The sequence below is a fragment of the Mirounga angustirostris genome, unplaced genomic scaffold, assembly GCF_029215605.1.
Source record: "Mirounga angustirostris isolate CCGP_5_RB_7025 unplaced genomic scaffold, mMirAng1.0.hap1 SCAF_4, whole genome shotgun sequence".
In the NCBI taxonomy this organism is placed as follows: domain Eukaryota; kingdom Metazoa; phylum Chordata; class Mammalia; order Carnivora; family Phocidae; genus Mirounga; species Mirounga angustirostris.
The window spans coordinates 262,771-276,971 of NW_026991712.1; the positions used below are offsets into that span (position 1 = coordinate 262,771).

The 14,201-nt window shown below is 53.9% G+C and overlaps 1 protein-coding gene across 5 annotated transcripts in view; it reads left to right on the plus strand.

The window, feature by feature from the left end:
• ARHGAP39 (Rho GTPase activating protein 39) overlaps nucleotides 1-14,201 on the plus strand; it is a 92,314-nt gene that overhangs the window by 12,938 nt on the left and 65,175 nt on the right. The window lies entirely within an intron of this gene.

Consider the following 14,201-nt stretch of genomic DNA (forward strand, 5'->3'; position numbering starts at 1 on the left):
CAGTATATGTATATTTTGGAGATGTATTTTTGTAATTAATCATTTTTGTCTTCTTTATTGAGGTTCTGGACATGTTTTGAGGTTAACCACTAAGATCTCTTGGTGGAATCACAGGGGGCAGCTCAGGAGTTTAGTTTGGGTGTGCTACATTTGGGAGTTTGACCTCGGAGGAAAATCATAGGCATGGAGATGCGGTGCAGGTGTTGAGCCTGGGGAGCCCTGAGGGGGTAGCAGTGCAGGTGGGACAAGTGAAGGGAAGATATTGGGGAGGAGGGGGTGATTGGAGTGGACAGTGGGGAGGAGGGGGTGAACAGGGTGGATAATGGGGAGGAGGAGGTGATCCAGGTGGACAGTGGGGAGGAGGGGGTGATCCAGGTGGATAATGGGGAGAGGGGGTGATCCAGGTGGATAATGGGGAGGAGGAGGTGATCCAGGTGGACAGTGGGGAGGAGGGGGTGATCCAGGTGGATAATGGGGAGGAGGAGGAGGTGATCCAGGTGGACAGTGGGGAGGAGGGTGGAAGGGGTGATGCAGGTAGACAGTGGGGAGAAGGAGGTGATCCAGGTGGACAGTGGGAAGGAGGAGGTGATCCAGGTGGATAATGGGGAGGAGGAGGTGATCCAGGTGGACAGTGGGGAGGAGGGGGTGATCCAGGTGGATAGTGGGGAGGAAGGAGTGGTTTTCAGTACCCTGGGCTCAAGGTCAAGGTTCTTGGTGATTTGGAAGAGCAGATTCTAGGGTTTATGTGTGGTGGGGAGCAAAGAGTGGGCTTAAGAGAAAAATGGGACAAGAAATTGGAGGTCCTGAGTACAGACATCTTTTTCAAAAGTTTTTGCTGCAAAGGGGCAACAGAAGGTTATTCACAATTTTTAAGATGCAAGAAATTATAGCCAATTATGTGCTGATGGTCCTGACACCTTAGGAAGAAGGCTGTAGAAGAGAGACTTGTTGGAGTGTGTTAGGGTTGCTGTGCGTGTTGGGTGGTGGTTGGCAAGAGGGCCTAGAGGTGTGGTGGTCCATGGTGGCCTGTGTAAGCCTCTTCTGATGCTTTTCTTAGAGGAGTAGGAAGCAGGCTCTCTGGTGAGGATGGGGGAGGAGCTGCTGGAGGTTTGGGAGAGGAGAAGGTGTGAAAGGGGCTCAGTCCCAGCCCCTCTCCCTCCTCTGGAGGTCAGGTGGTAGAACTCAAAGTTCTAACCCTCTTATCACCTGGTTGGTCCTCTTGGCAACCAATACCCCTCCCCTTGGGTGGGGCCCAAAAGTCACCTTCATTAATAGTAAGACACCCATTTCACCTTTGCTCTGAAGCGGTTTTTTAGGAACTGTGGATGAAGACCAAAAATACATTCTTATAAATCATTGTATCACAGCAACTTCATTTAGTAGACACTTAGGGAAAAAAACAAAACAGACCTCTTTCTGGCTACTGTAGGAAGATAGGGTGTGCGTGTGTGTGCATCTCTGTGCATGAAGGGGCAGGATGCCTGTGTTTGAACTGGGTGCGTTCTGGAGGTGAAGTTGTGAGGGCTCCCTGAAGCCTGGCTGCACTGTGGTGTCTGGAAATGGGGGGGTGGTGACTGGTGATCACCCCTGGGAACATTGTGAGGGACAGCAGTGTTCCTCAGGTAAGAGTGAGGCTGGGCAAGTGGGAAGCAAATTGAGGAGCAATTGGCAAAATGTTTATACTGGAACAGAGTAGTGGGAAATGATTCTGGACCAAGATGGTAAGACAGGCACTCTTTTTTTTTTAAAGATTTTATTTATTTATTTGACAGAGAGAGACAGCAAGAGAGGGAACATAAGCAGGGGGAGTGGGAGAGGGAGAAGCAGGCCTCCCGGTGAGCAGGGAGCCCGATGTGGGACTTGATCCCAGGACCCTGGGATCATGACCTGAGCCGAAGGCAGACACTCAACAACTGAGCCACCCAGGCGCCCCAAGACAGGCACTCTTAAGTTGTGCTTAAGAGTGTGTCCAGGAACACAACAATCACGAGCCGCGCATGCCTATCGAGTGCTGAAACGTGGCTTGTGGGATGGAATAGTAAGGTTATTTAATCTTGATGAATGTAAATGTAAATAGCCGCAGTGGCCGGTAGCAACTGCTCTGTACGGCCCGGTTCCAGAAGGTGTTTGTGTAAGGAGCAGCCCTTTATTTTGGGGATACCATTTGAGGTGATGTTGGCTGGCCTTTTGGGAGATTCTTGAGTGTGGGCAGTGGGGGTGAGATGGACTGGGGGAGAGGAGGCTGAAAGCATGGAGAGCATTTTAAACAGTCAGTCATTGAATTTATCTTATGTTTTCCCTGCGAAGCATTGTTTCTCTCCAGCCTGTTTTCTTTCCAAAATGAATCCTTCAGTAGTTTTTACACTGAAGGTCTTTGAGTGCCAAAATCTGATATAACCTTGGTATTTCTTTGTAGATTATTGTTTCCAGTTATAACAAATCACCCCACAACTTAAGGGCCTGTAGCAATCGTGTATGATCACCTGGGGCTGGGTCACCTCCAGGCTTCCTTACTTGTACCTGGAACCAGGCTGGAGGAGGGACGGGGCCAGGTCGGAGGAGCAGCTGATGCTGGCCGTCCCCCTGTGGCCTCTGCGGCATCCCGTCTTGAAATGGGCCGTCTTACTCAGCAGCTAAAGCACGTGTCGTGGGGGCGTGTGGTGGGACTGCGGTGCCTTCTGCAGCCCCCCTCAGTGGTCACGGTGTCCCTTCTTCCTTGTTGTATCCACTAGGAGGCAGTTGGTAAGGCCGGCTGTGGCCAAGGCTGGTATCCAGGAACCCTCCAGCATGCTTTCAGACTACAAGTCTTGTCTCTCTGGTAGCTTTTAGGGTGTTTAGTCCTTCACAGTAGTGAGGCTAGAGGAGGATTTATGTTTATTCTCCCTACTTTTTTTTTTTTTAAAGATTTTATTTATTTATTTGAGAGAGCGAGAATGAGAGAGAGAGTACATGAGAGGGAGGAGGGTTAGAGGGAGAAGCAGGCTCCTCGCCGAGCAGGAAGCCCGATGCGGGACTCGATCCCGGGACTCCAGGATCATGACCTGGGCTGAAGGCAGTCGCCCAACCAACTGAGCCACCCAGGCGCCCCTGTTCTCCCTACTTTGTACGATTGCTGGGCAGCACTGCTTCGGCTGTGTCCTCTGGCGTCCTCTGGGCTGTACAGCAGCTGGCTGGATGTCCTCTCTGGTGAGTGCCTCCCTCTGTTGGTCATGCACTCTGTCCTCGAGTTCACCTAAGTTCTCATAGTCTTTGAGGTGTTATTTTTTCCCGCATCCATTGAAGTTCCTAACCTGGCCGAGTTTAAAGTTGTTTCCAGGTTGCTGTTTTGTTTTATGAAGAACACTTCCCTCCACGCTCGCGTACGTCGCCTAGAGACAGTTACGGGCTAGTAGTGGGTGACTGTAGGCTGCTGAGAGCCAACATCCTAGGTCCAGTGGGAACAGCGAGCACGGAGCTCCTGAGCACGGTGGCACTGGGGGAGAGGCATCCCTGGGGGTCTGTAGCAGTCAAAATGAGGACAGGTGATAGTGCTTGGCACACGGCCACCCTCAGCGTGGTGACTGTGAAATTTAACACATGGACAGACTGCTTCCCTCCCCTCCCCATACGGATGCATAATTTTCACATTTTAAGAAGGATCAGCACAAATGCTTCCAGACTCTGCTCTGTCAAGAGGGAGACAGATGAACACTGCCATCCTGGCCAGGGGTGCTGGGATGCTTTGGGCACGCCTGGTCCTGGCGATGTGCGTCCGCGGCGGCTGTGACTCGTAGGAAGCCAGGGCGTGTGTTTCCAGGGAAGGCTTTTTGAAGACGTGACGCTGTGCCCCGAACATGGGACAGTGTTCTGGGTAGGAAGGACAACACGTGCCAAGGCCCTGAGGGCTGCTGTGACAGGTGCTCAAGAGGAGCAGAACTGCTCTTGCAGTGCAGACGTAGACACCAAGTCAGAGCAGTGACGAGTATGCCCGCCTGGCAAGTTTCCAGCCCAGGTCTCTGACCTCAGGACTGGCCTGGAAACGATGGTCCTCACGCCTAGACGGAGGCGGGGTCCCCAGGCTTCCAGGGCGGACGCCGCCGTGTGCCCTCCGTCTTGCTGGTCCCTGTCCTGGCACAGGTGTTTACAGTGGGAGGCTGACACAGCTGCTGCTGAGCGGAGTGGCATCCTGCTCCCAGTCGACGAGCTGGGCCAGCTGGCCGTTGCCTCTGCTTCCTTACCGGTGAAGTGGGGTTACCGTTGGCTCTTCGTGGAGGAGGCTCAGAGGACATGCTGTACCCAGGGCCTGTTCTGGGTCCCTGGGCAAGGTGGCAGCTATGACAAGGGACCTGTGAGAGACAGAGTCTGATGACGCGGAGTTGAGTTGTGAGGAGCGTCTAGATTATCTCCGCTGTGGCCTGGGTGCAGAGAGGGCGGGTGTAGGATGGGGCTGCTGGTGGAGAGCTGAGCGTGCAGGCGGCTCCCACAGAAAAGCCAGGTGTGAAGTCGTAGATGGGGCAGGCTTGGTAGCCTCCTTGCGGTGCTTGCAGAGAGAGAAGGCCTCAGATGCCAGCAGAGTGGTGTGGGGTCCTGAAGTGTGCGTGAAAGCAGGGAGGGAAGCTGCCGGGAGCCAGCGTTCGTCTGTAAGGTTTTTAACAGCTTTATTGAGGTATAATTTACATACCACAAAATTCGCCTGTTTAAAGTATGCAATTCAGTGGTTTTAGTACATTTACAGGGCTGCGCAGCCAGCACCGTATCCAGTTTCAGAGCATCTGCGTGACCCCAAAATGATCCTGCGATTCTCGTCCCTGCTACCAGCCAGCTAGGAACTCACCTGCTCTCTGTGTCTGTGGACTCTTTGTTCTGGACATTTTCTCTAAGTGCGGTCACACCACATGGGACTTTTTTGCTAAAGGGTTACTTTATTGCTCGAGCATCCTGTTGTAATGATACCCACATTTTGGTTGTCCCTCTCTGTGGGGGTGGACGACTGGGTTTTTCAGGCTTTGGCTCTTAGGAGTAGTGTTACTATGAGTGCTCACACACCAGTCTTTGTATGAACTCCTGTTTTCATTTGTCTTGGGTACAGTCCTGGGGGTGCAATTGCTGGGTTGTGTGGTGAATTTATGTTTTAACTTTTTAAGAAACTACCAAATTGTTTTCCAAAGAGGCTGCATCATCTTGCATGCCCACCAGCTGTGAATGGGAGCTGCCATTTCTCCACATCCCCCAACTCTTGTTATTGTCCACCTTCTTGGTCATAGCCGTCCTAGTGTGCATGAAGTCACATCACACTGTGGCTTTGATTTGCATTTTTCTGATGACCAGTGATGATGAGCATCTTTATTTGCTTTCTGGCCATTCGTATGTCTTCTTTGAGAAATGTCTGTTCAGATTCTTTGCTTGGTTTTTAATCAGGTTGTCCTTCTTCTCCTTCTCCTTCTTCTCCTTCTCCTCCTCCTCTTCCTCTTTCTTCTTGTTACTGAGTTTTTTAATACATTGTGGATACAAGTTCCTCATCAGATACATGATTTGCAGGTACTTTTCTGTCTGTGGCTTGTCTTTTCACTGTCTCAATGATGTTAGCTGAAGCACAGTTTTGAATTTTTTTTAGGGAGGGGGTGGGGGCAAGAGGCAAGAGGCAGAGGGAGAAGCAGACTCCCTGCTGAGCAGGGAGCCGGACACAGGGCTCCATCCCAGGACCCCAAGATCATGACCTGAGCCGAAGGCAGACGCCCAACCTACTGAGCCACCAGGCATCCCCACACTTGGGTAGAGTCCATTTTGTCAGTTTTCTCTTCTGTCAGTGCGCAGAGCATCACATCTAAGAGGTCTTGGTCTTTCAGCAATATTAGCGCCAGTGGCTTGGAAGTTGTTGGGCCTGCAGAGTGGTGGTGACAAGGTGAGGGTTTTGGGATCGTGGAAAGTGAAGACGTGGAGCCCAGGGTCGTGGCACATGTGGGAAGTGCATTGGCCAGGACAGAGGGGCAGGCTCTCCAAGTCGCGGTTTTTAATATGGGGATATTAGGACGTGACTGCAATCTGAAGGGGAGGGGTAGTGGAGGGAGAGGGATAGCACGCAGGAGAGACAGGGAATGACAATAGCAGAACTTCCCGAGGAGGGGGGCTTGCTCCCTGGGTCAGTTGCTGCTGTAACAAGTTAGCGCAGACTTGGCAGCCGGAGACAGCACTGAGCTGCCATTCCAGGTCTGTGCTGAGGGAGTTCAGTCCCTGAGGGGGTGGGTGGGTGTGTGGGTGAACGTGCTGAGGGACCCAGTGTTGATATTGTGACTTACAATCGATAAAAGTTTAGTCTCCATAGGGTTCTGACTCACAGTTCCCAAAACCCTTGGAATCTCCTAAGCAATAAGAGTAGCGGGAGAGGGCGCCTGGGTGGCTCAGTTGGTTAAGCGACTGCCTTCGGCTCAGGTCATGATCCTGGAGTCCCGGGATCGAGTCCCGCATCGGGCTTCCTGCTCAGCAGGGAGTCTGTTTCTCCCTCTGATCCTCCCCCATCTCATGCTCTCTCTCTCTGTCTCATTCTCTCTCTCAAATAAATAAATAAAATCTTTAAAAAAAAAAAAAAGAGTAGTGGGAGAATCTTTTGTTACGTGTTTGGTCTTTTTGTCCTCCGTTCTTGAAATTGCCTCACAGCCATCAAGGTGAAGTGGGCGTCTTGCATTAAGGAGGTAACTTTTGGAAGCCCCTAAAGATGGAGGCTGGTGGCCAGGGAACCAACCATGGGATCAGAGGGTTGGAACTTTCATTCTGAGCCCCTGACCAGGGGAGGGGAGAGGGGCTGGAGATGGAGTCCAGTCACCAATGGCCAGTGACTTCATCAGTCATGCCTGCTAATGATGCCTTATTAAAAGCACAAAAGGACAGGCTTTGGAGAGCTTCTGAGTTGGTGAGCCCGGATGCATCTGGGTGCTGGGAGGGTGGCACACCCCAGACTCCATGGGGACAGAGCTTCTTTGTTTGGGACCTTGCCCTGTTTATCTCTTCATCTGACTGTTGATTCATATCCGTTGTAATAAACTGGTAATCTAGCGAGTAAACTGGTTTCCTGCATTCTGTGAGCCCCTCTAGCAAATTTTTGGAACCTGAGGAGGGGTCATGGGAGCCTCCAATTTAGAGCCAGTTGGTCAGAAGCGCCAGTGACAACCTGGACTTGCAGCCGGCATCTGAAGTGGGGGCCGTCTCGTGGGACTGAGCCCTTAACCTGTGGGATCTGATGCCCACTGCAGGTTGATGGAGTCAGAGTCGCGTTAGATTGGTGGGGCACTGGTCTGCAAGAATTGGAGAGCTGCTTGGTGGTGTGGAGGACACACTGGGGAGGGCAAGGGCATTGGGCGGCTGCCGGTGTCATGGTGACGCGTGGGAGGCTGTGCCCCTCCAGGCCGCAGACTGCAGCTGCGGCTGATGGGGCGTCCCCAGGCCTCTGTTGTCCTGCCACAGGCGCCTCCTGGGCACAGCCAGCCCCTGCCTCTGGGGTCCTCGTGGAGTCAGCCTCCATCTGTGGCGGGAGCTTGGTTCCTGGGCTCGCTTCCTAAACGAGCCCTCCGAAACCTGCTTTCGGGGGAACAGACCAAGGCCATGTTTAAGGGGAAGGTGAGTGGTGCGGGGTTGGGCAGCAGTGAGGTCAGGGAATGTGCGCACGTGTGCATGGCGGAGGTCAGCTATTCCTGTGCTGCAGGTGAAGGGACCGAATGGCTGTCTGTGCAGGCCGGGCCTTTGTCCCTGTGGGTGCCCGCAGAGCACAGAGGCCACGCGGTGTTTCCTCCCGGAAGGTGCCTTTGATGTGTTTGTTGGCATCACCTCTCGTTTCTGCTGCCTGCAGGGCCTGGGGACCAGTGCTTACCGCTTGGGGAGCCCCATGCCACAGGCTAACTCGGGGCGCCTGGGTGGCTCAGTCCGTTAAGCATCTGCCTTCCCCTTGGGTCATGATCCCAGGGTCCTGGGATAGAGTCCGGTCCCCGCAATCCTGTGGCTAGGAACCTCTCAGATACCACCTCCCAGATTATTTCTGTGAGAGCTGTGCCCAAAGAAACCCCAGAGATAAATGACCCCTACATAAAGGTCTCTTGAGGTGCCCACGCACATGGGGAATCTTTTAAGAACAAAGATGAAGACTTTTTCAGATAAGCCAAAATGGTGAGTTTACTATCCACAGAACTTCATTAAAGATGCTTCTAAAAGATTTGACTGCAAGAAGGAGGAAAATGATTTATTTTTTGGAAGATTTTATTTATTGGGGAGAGAGCGCATGAGCAGGGGGAGGGGCAGAAGTGGATGGAGAGAATCCTCCAGGAGACTCTGTGCTCAGTGCAGAGCGTGACATGGGACTCGATCCCACGACGCTGAGACCATGACCTGAGCCAAAATCAAGAGTTGGACACTCAACGGACTGTGCCACCCAGGCGCCCCGGGAAAATGATTTTAAAAGGAATGAGATGTGAAAAGTGATAACCGTGTCTCTAAATCCAAGCATTGCATGAAATAATGACCCTTTTTTCAGAAACAGGGAGACCGAGCAACAGCATCATAGGTTTGCAAGGTGAAGTTGGAAGTCTCTCAGAGAGTAGAACACAGAGCTGGGAGATAGGACAGAAGAATACTTGAAGGGCCAGCCTGGGAATTCCAGCACCTGGATAACAGAGGTTTCAGAGACGGGAGAGAGGAACCACCCATGACAGAAAGTTACCAACGAGGTCAGAAGAAAACGCTGCAGAGCCATCAGACGTCCAACACAGGGTATGGAATCAGACCCATCACCCTGAAATTCTAGAACACTGAGGACAAACAGAAGACTCTCGACGCTTTCAGAGAGAAACAGGCCGCTTTGGGAATCAAGAATCAGGATGACTTGGCCTTCTTAGTAGCAATTCTGGAATTTAGAAGTCCAAGAAGCGCTGTTAAAAACTATGCTGGAAGGTGATTTCCAATGAAGAATTTGCCCTATTCTCCTTTCTCTGGAAATGACTGAGATGTTCTTTACCAAAACAAGGTAGTACATAGGGAAAGCTAATCCCTGGGGTGTGGACTAGCACTGTGATGTGTGACAGCTAGGTCCTCCGAACCGTCGGCGTGGGCAGTACGGTTAAAGATGGTGGTGCAGAGGGCTGGCAGGCATTATGCACAGTGCATTGTGCACCGAAGTATGGGTGGGACCTGAGGTGACCCGTGCCTGTTCTTTTTTTTTTTTTTTTTTAAAGATTTATTTATTTATTTATTTATTTGACAGAGACAGAGACAGTGAGAGCAGGAACACAAGCAGGGGGAGTGGGACAGGGAGAAGCAGACTCCCCGCTGAGCAGGGAGCCCGATGCGGGACTCGATCCCGGGACTCCAGGATCATGACCTGAGCCGAAGGCAGTCGCTTAACCAACTGAGCCACCCAGGCGCCCAGACCCGTGCCTGTTCTTATGGCCTCCTTTTTGCCAATTCTCTGATGTTGTTGCCGTGCCTGCCATTTGGGAGCCTCCACATCATCTGCATCGTGTGCGGACATGAGGAGCTAGCTGGGTGGGTCTGGGCTGCAGCTCCCTGCCCCCTTCACTCAGTCTCCTGTTTCTTCCTAATGTGTCCCACCCCCCACCCCTGCAGCTTACGGTGCATACCTGCCCAGGTAATCTGGCTGCAGGTCCTCCCTCTTTCCTTTGCATTTCCCAGCCCTTTCCCATATTATTGCGAATTCTCCACTAAAATCAGCTGGCGTTTTCGCAGTTTGGGGTTGGTGTGGTAGGGGTGGGGAGACAGAAGGAACTTCAGATTTTTGGTGAGCAGCCAGATGCTGGGAGAGATGGGAGAAAGGAATCAGGGGTGGTGCTGTGGGTGCAGAATGAAAAGGAAATGGGCTAAGGACAGTGTCCATGGGAGGGTAGTGAGAGTGGATTTCTGGGAGAGGCTGGGGGCACTTGGATCTCCCTAGAAGGACTGGCCGCCTTTTAAACGGAAGGTTGGAAAGCTTAGCTGAGCAGCAGGTAGAACAATCGTAACGTAGTCTGTCAGCTTGTCCTTAGGCTTGCTGTTCCAGGAGAGGTGGGATCGCCCTGGTTGAGTGTGGCCAGCCTCCTGGATGCAGACTCGGGGGCCTCTGTGGCTCTTGTCTGGCTGCTTTTGAGGTGTGGCTCTTTGTGTGTGCTCTGTGGTGCTCACGGCAGCTCCATGTCTCTTGTCATTTTGGGGAAGTTCTCAGCTGTCATGTTTTCGGGTATTGCTTCTGTCTTTTTGTGCACCTCCTGCTGGGGCTGTGGTGTCTTTCCATGCGTCTCTGTTTCTCTTCAGCTTTCCCTTTCTCTCTGTGCTTCTGTGTGGATCCAGTGTGTGGCCTTTCTTCCAGGGGACCAGGGCTGTCTCTGCTGTGTCCATCCACCATTAAACTGGCTAGTGGGGCCGGCCTCCGTTTCTGTATTTTCCAGCTCTCAAATTTGCCTTTGAGCCCTTCCTTTGGATTCCATTTCTTTGGTGAAATTCTAAATCTTGTGATCTATTTTCCTGAATCCATTAGTCACAGTTACCTTAAAGCTCACGGTCAGCCCTGTGAGTCCCAGCAGCACAGCAGCGTGGCCCGGACAGGCTCCCGGCGCTCGGCTCCTGCTTGCCTCCACCCTCGATGCCCAGGCCCCCTTGAGCAGGCTCCCTTTCCCCGCCATGGTCTCCTTTGCTCTTGGCCCCTTGGCTTCTGCCTGCACTGGAGCATTTCCTTGCCTTCAAATAGATTTCTTAACAAAAATTTTAGGGGCGCCTGGGTGGCACAGTCGATTGAGCATCCAACTCTTGGTTTTGGCTCAGGTCATGATCTCAGGGTCGTGAGATTGAGCGCCCCCCCCCCCGGCCCCAAGTCGGGCTCCTCGCTCAGCAGGGAGTCTGCTTGGGATTCCCTCTCTCCCTCTTCCGCCCCCCCCCAACCCCCACATGCTCTCTCTCAAATAAATAGATCTTTGAAAAAAAATTTATTTTGCTTTTCAAGTTGTTCTCGGCAAAAGTTTTGGCCACCGAATGCTCTTCCTTCGTTGGATGGAAGGATACCGGCATCTTAAAAACTGAACGCAGGTGACTCACCTCATTTAAAACCCTCATACTATTGTTTGTTTGGTCTCAGAGTGTTGAGCAAGCGGTCTGGCTCATTATTCTGACAAGAATGGAAGTCTTCGCTCTGGAAGCATTTCCAGTAGGTGCTGCAAGTGGTTCTCCTGTGCCGGGCCAAGAGCACGACTCCCTCTCCCCGGTGCTCAGTGTGGCCCCTCTGCTTCCAGGATGTCGCTTTCGCTTCTGTTACTGGGACTGGGCAGAAAGGAGCCTCTGATGGTCACAGTTGGTGAAATGTTTCTCGAGTTTATCTGCGGTTTTCTGGAACGTCCAGCAAGTAACTGGAAGGGACCCCCTCCGAGGCAGCAGGAGCCCCAGAGAGCCCACTCGTGCTGGAGGGTGTGGCCGGGCCCTGCCGCGCCCAGCGGGATCTGCTACCGGTGGCGGCTGGCACCATGTGCAGCTCTACAGGGCTCAAGTCCTCTTCCTTGCTTACGTCCTTTTCCTAGAGTTTGTCTGTCCTGCTTTCTGTTGGATAGATTAAAAGTTTTCTCTGGCGTTTGATTAACATTTTATCGTACACTGACTCTGAGTCCTCCTAATAAGGAAGTCCATGGTCACTCAGCACCTCTGGTCTCCTTTTGGGCCTCAGAATGACTCTCGTTCACCGAATCAACTGTCATGGTTTTGACAGGATGTCATTTTATCACCTTGAAGATGTTTTAGCCAGTGGTCAGTGTCTCCGAGTGCCTTCCTGCCCCCCCCCCCCGGAACATTCTTCAGCAGTTAATGCTTGTGGGGCCTGTGGGTGGGCAGGCTTGCTCTTGTTTCTGTGTCTGAAAAGGACTTGATTTTACTCCCATTTCTGAAATGTGATTTAGCTGACCTGAGAACTTGATGCTGCTCATCGTTCTCCCAGTTCTGTGGGAACCTTCCCACCACAGATGCAGGCCCGTTGTGGCCACTCGCGAAATGCTCTGTTTCACCAAGTGAATTGCCTCTTTGCTGGGCTCTGTTCAGCTGCGTGGGTTTATCTGTGCGTGGGTTTATCTGTTCGTGGGAATTGGCAAACTTGGCATTCAGGAATGTCTGCTGGCCTTTCAGCCAGGGGATGGGGAAAGCACGAGGTGGCAGGCTTATGTTCTAGGGCACAGACTCACGGAGCGGGACAGGGTCCCCTGTGCAGGCTGCTTGGTTCTGAGTGCCGTCCGGGTGCCCTCGCCAGGGTGACAGGCCAGGCGGGGGCAGGGCAGCGTCCTGGGAGGTGGCCCCTGTCTGGCATTTTCTGTCTGGACGAGAACCAGTGAATGGAGGGTGCTGTCCGCAACCCGAGGGCGCCTCTGGTGGCTGTGGCTGTGGGAAGCCTCAGGACCCCCATCACTTCCATGGCCTCTGCCTTCCGCAGTCACCGTCCCCTCCACGACGTAGGCGTGTCATTCCTGGAAAGGTTGGGGGCAGGGCCAGGTGCAGGGGTGCCCGAGGGAGGGAGGAGCAACGTGTGGGTGGGTCCACCTTGCCCCCAGCCCCGCCGTCCCGTGTGTGGGGCCGCCCCATGAACGCCAGGCGGGGGTGTCCGAGCCGGGAGTGAGGAGTGTTGCTGGGCACCAGGAGCAGATTGCAGCTTCCTGGGGCTCATTCTCCAAACAGCCCCCAGCAGGAGCCGGCACAGAGCGTCTTCTGTTCCAGGGCTTGTGTAGGAAGTTGGAATCAAGAACCTCGTCGCCCACTCATGCCTGGAACTTTCCCCACAGCATGGGGTGGAGAGGAGCGAGCAGCTGCCCTTGGGGGTGGGGGGATGGCTGGAGGCCTGCAGCGCGATTTGGGGCGCCCCCACAACACGGTGTGTGGGTGCTGGCATCTTGTCCTGTTCTGGGCATGCCCCTGCCCACCAGCCGTCTAGCTGCCCCACCCACGGCTCTAAGCATCTGCGCAGGCTCGTCTATGGGGCAAGGACTGGGCGGGACCTGACTCCTGAGGTGGAGGGGAGGACAGCCAAGCCCCACGTGGTTAAGGGTCCGCAGGGGGCGGACGTGCGTGCAGCTGCCCAGAACTCAGCCAAGGACATCTGCTGTCCCATCACCGTGAGTCTTCCGCACATACTCCCCGTCCCCACCGTGCTGGGGCTCTTCCAGAGGCGAGGCTGCGAGGCACCGAGTAGGAGCAGGACCCAATCGTCCAGGCTGTGGGGGGCGGCCCTGGAAACACAGGCCTCGCTGGCACCCTCAGTGAGTACCAGGCACCATTTCTCCGCGTGGAGAGCATGTCACCAGACTGCGACCTGCCCCGTCTGGCTCCCGGGACAGGCTGAGCAGGGGGCAGCCATCTGCAGAGGGGAGAGAGCTGGCTTTCCATCTGTACCAACTGGAGGCCCAGGGGCCTGTTGGGAGGTGCGCTTGCTCTGACGTTCTCGAGGTCATGGACCTGCTGCAGGTGGGGGGCGCCTCAGGACAGCATGTAGGGAGCTCACACGTAGGACTAGGACAGCACCCTGACCCAGGGCTGGGAGCCCCCTTTTCCAGCTGCCCCTACATACTCCTGAATGCACATGAATAAGTTGAGAAGTCAGCTCTCTCCTAAGGGCCCTCGGAGTCCCCAGGCAGAGGAGAGGAGCAGGGCCGCCGGGCTGGGCCCTGGCTGCCCCCCGGTGCACAGGCCCAGTGTCGCCCCAGGAAGCAGCAGGGGTCTGCAACTGCACAGATGTCAGGACTTTCTGAGGAACGCCGCTGTGACCACTAATAGAAACGAAAGCATTCTGTTCTGTTGGAAGTACTATTTTAAAAATAAGTGCAGATGACAGAAGCATAAAACTGGAGAAATGGAACACACAAAAGCAGGTGGAGAAACAGCCTGCGCGAGAAGACGTTTTCTTACGGCGCCGCTGCGAGGCGAGGCCCGCTTCGGGTCTGGGACCCGGCGCAGAGGTGCCCACGCACACGGAGGGCCAGGCGGCTGGCTGCCCTTCTCTGCTTCCAGTTGTCCCACAGTATTTGTAGGGGTTTATTTCCTGCACGGCTCCTCTGTTTTCTAGGGGCCTGTGGTCCGAGGCGAGTCTGGCCTCCCGAGGTCGGCCCTGCTGGCTGGTGTGCGTCCAGTAGGCGCTACGTCCAGCAAGGAGCCCGACGTGGGGCCTGAACTCACGACCCTGAGACTGAGACCTGAGCTGAGACCAAGAGTCAGATGCGTACCCCACT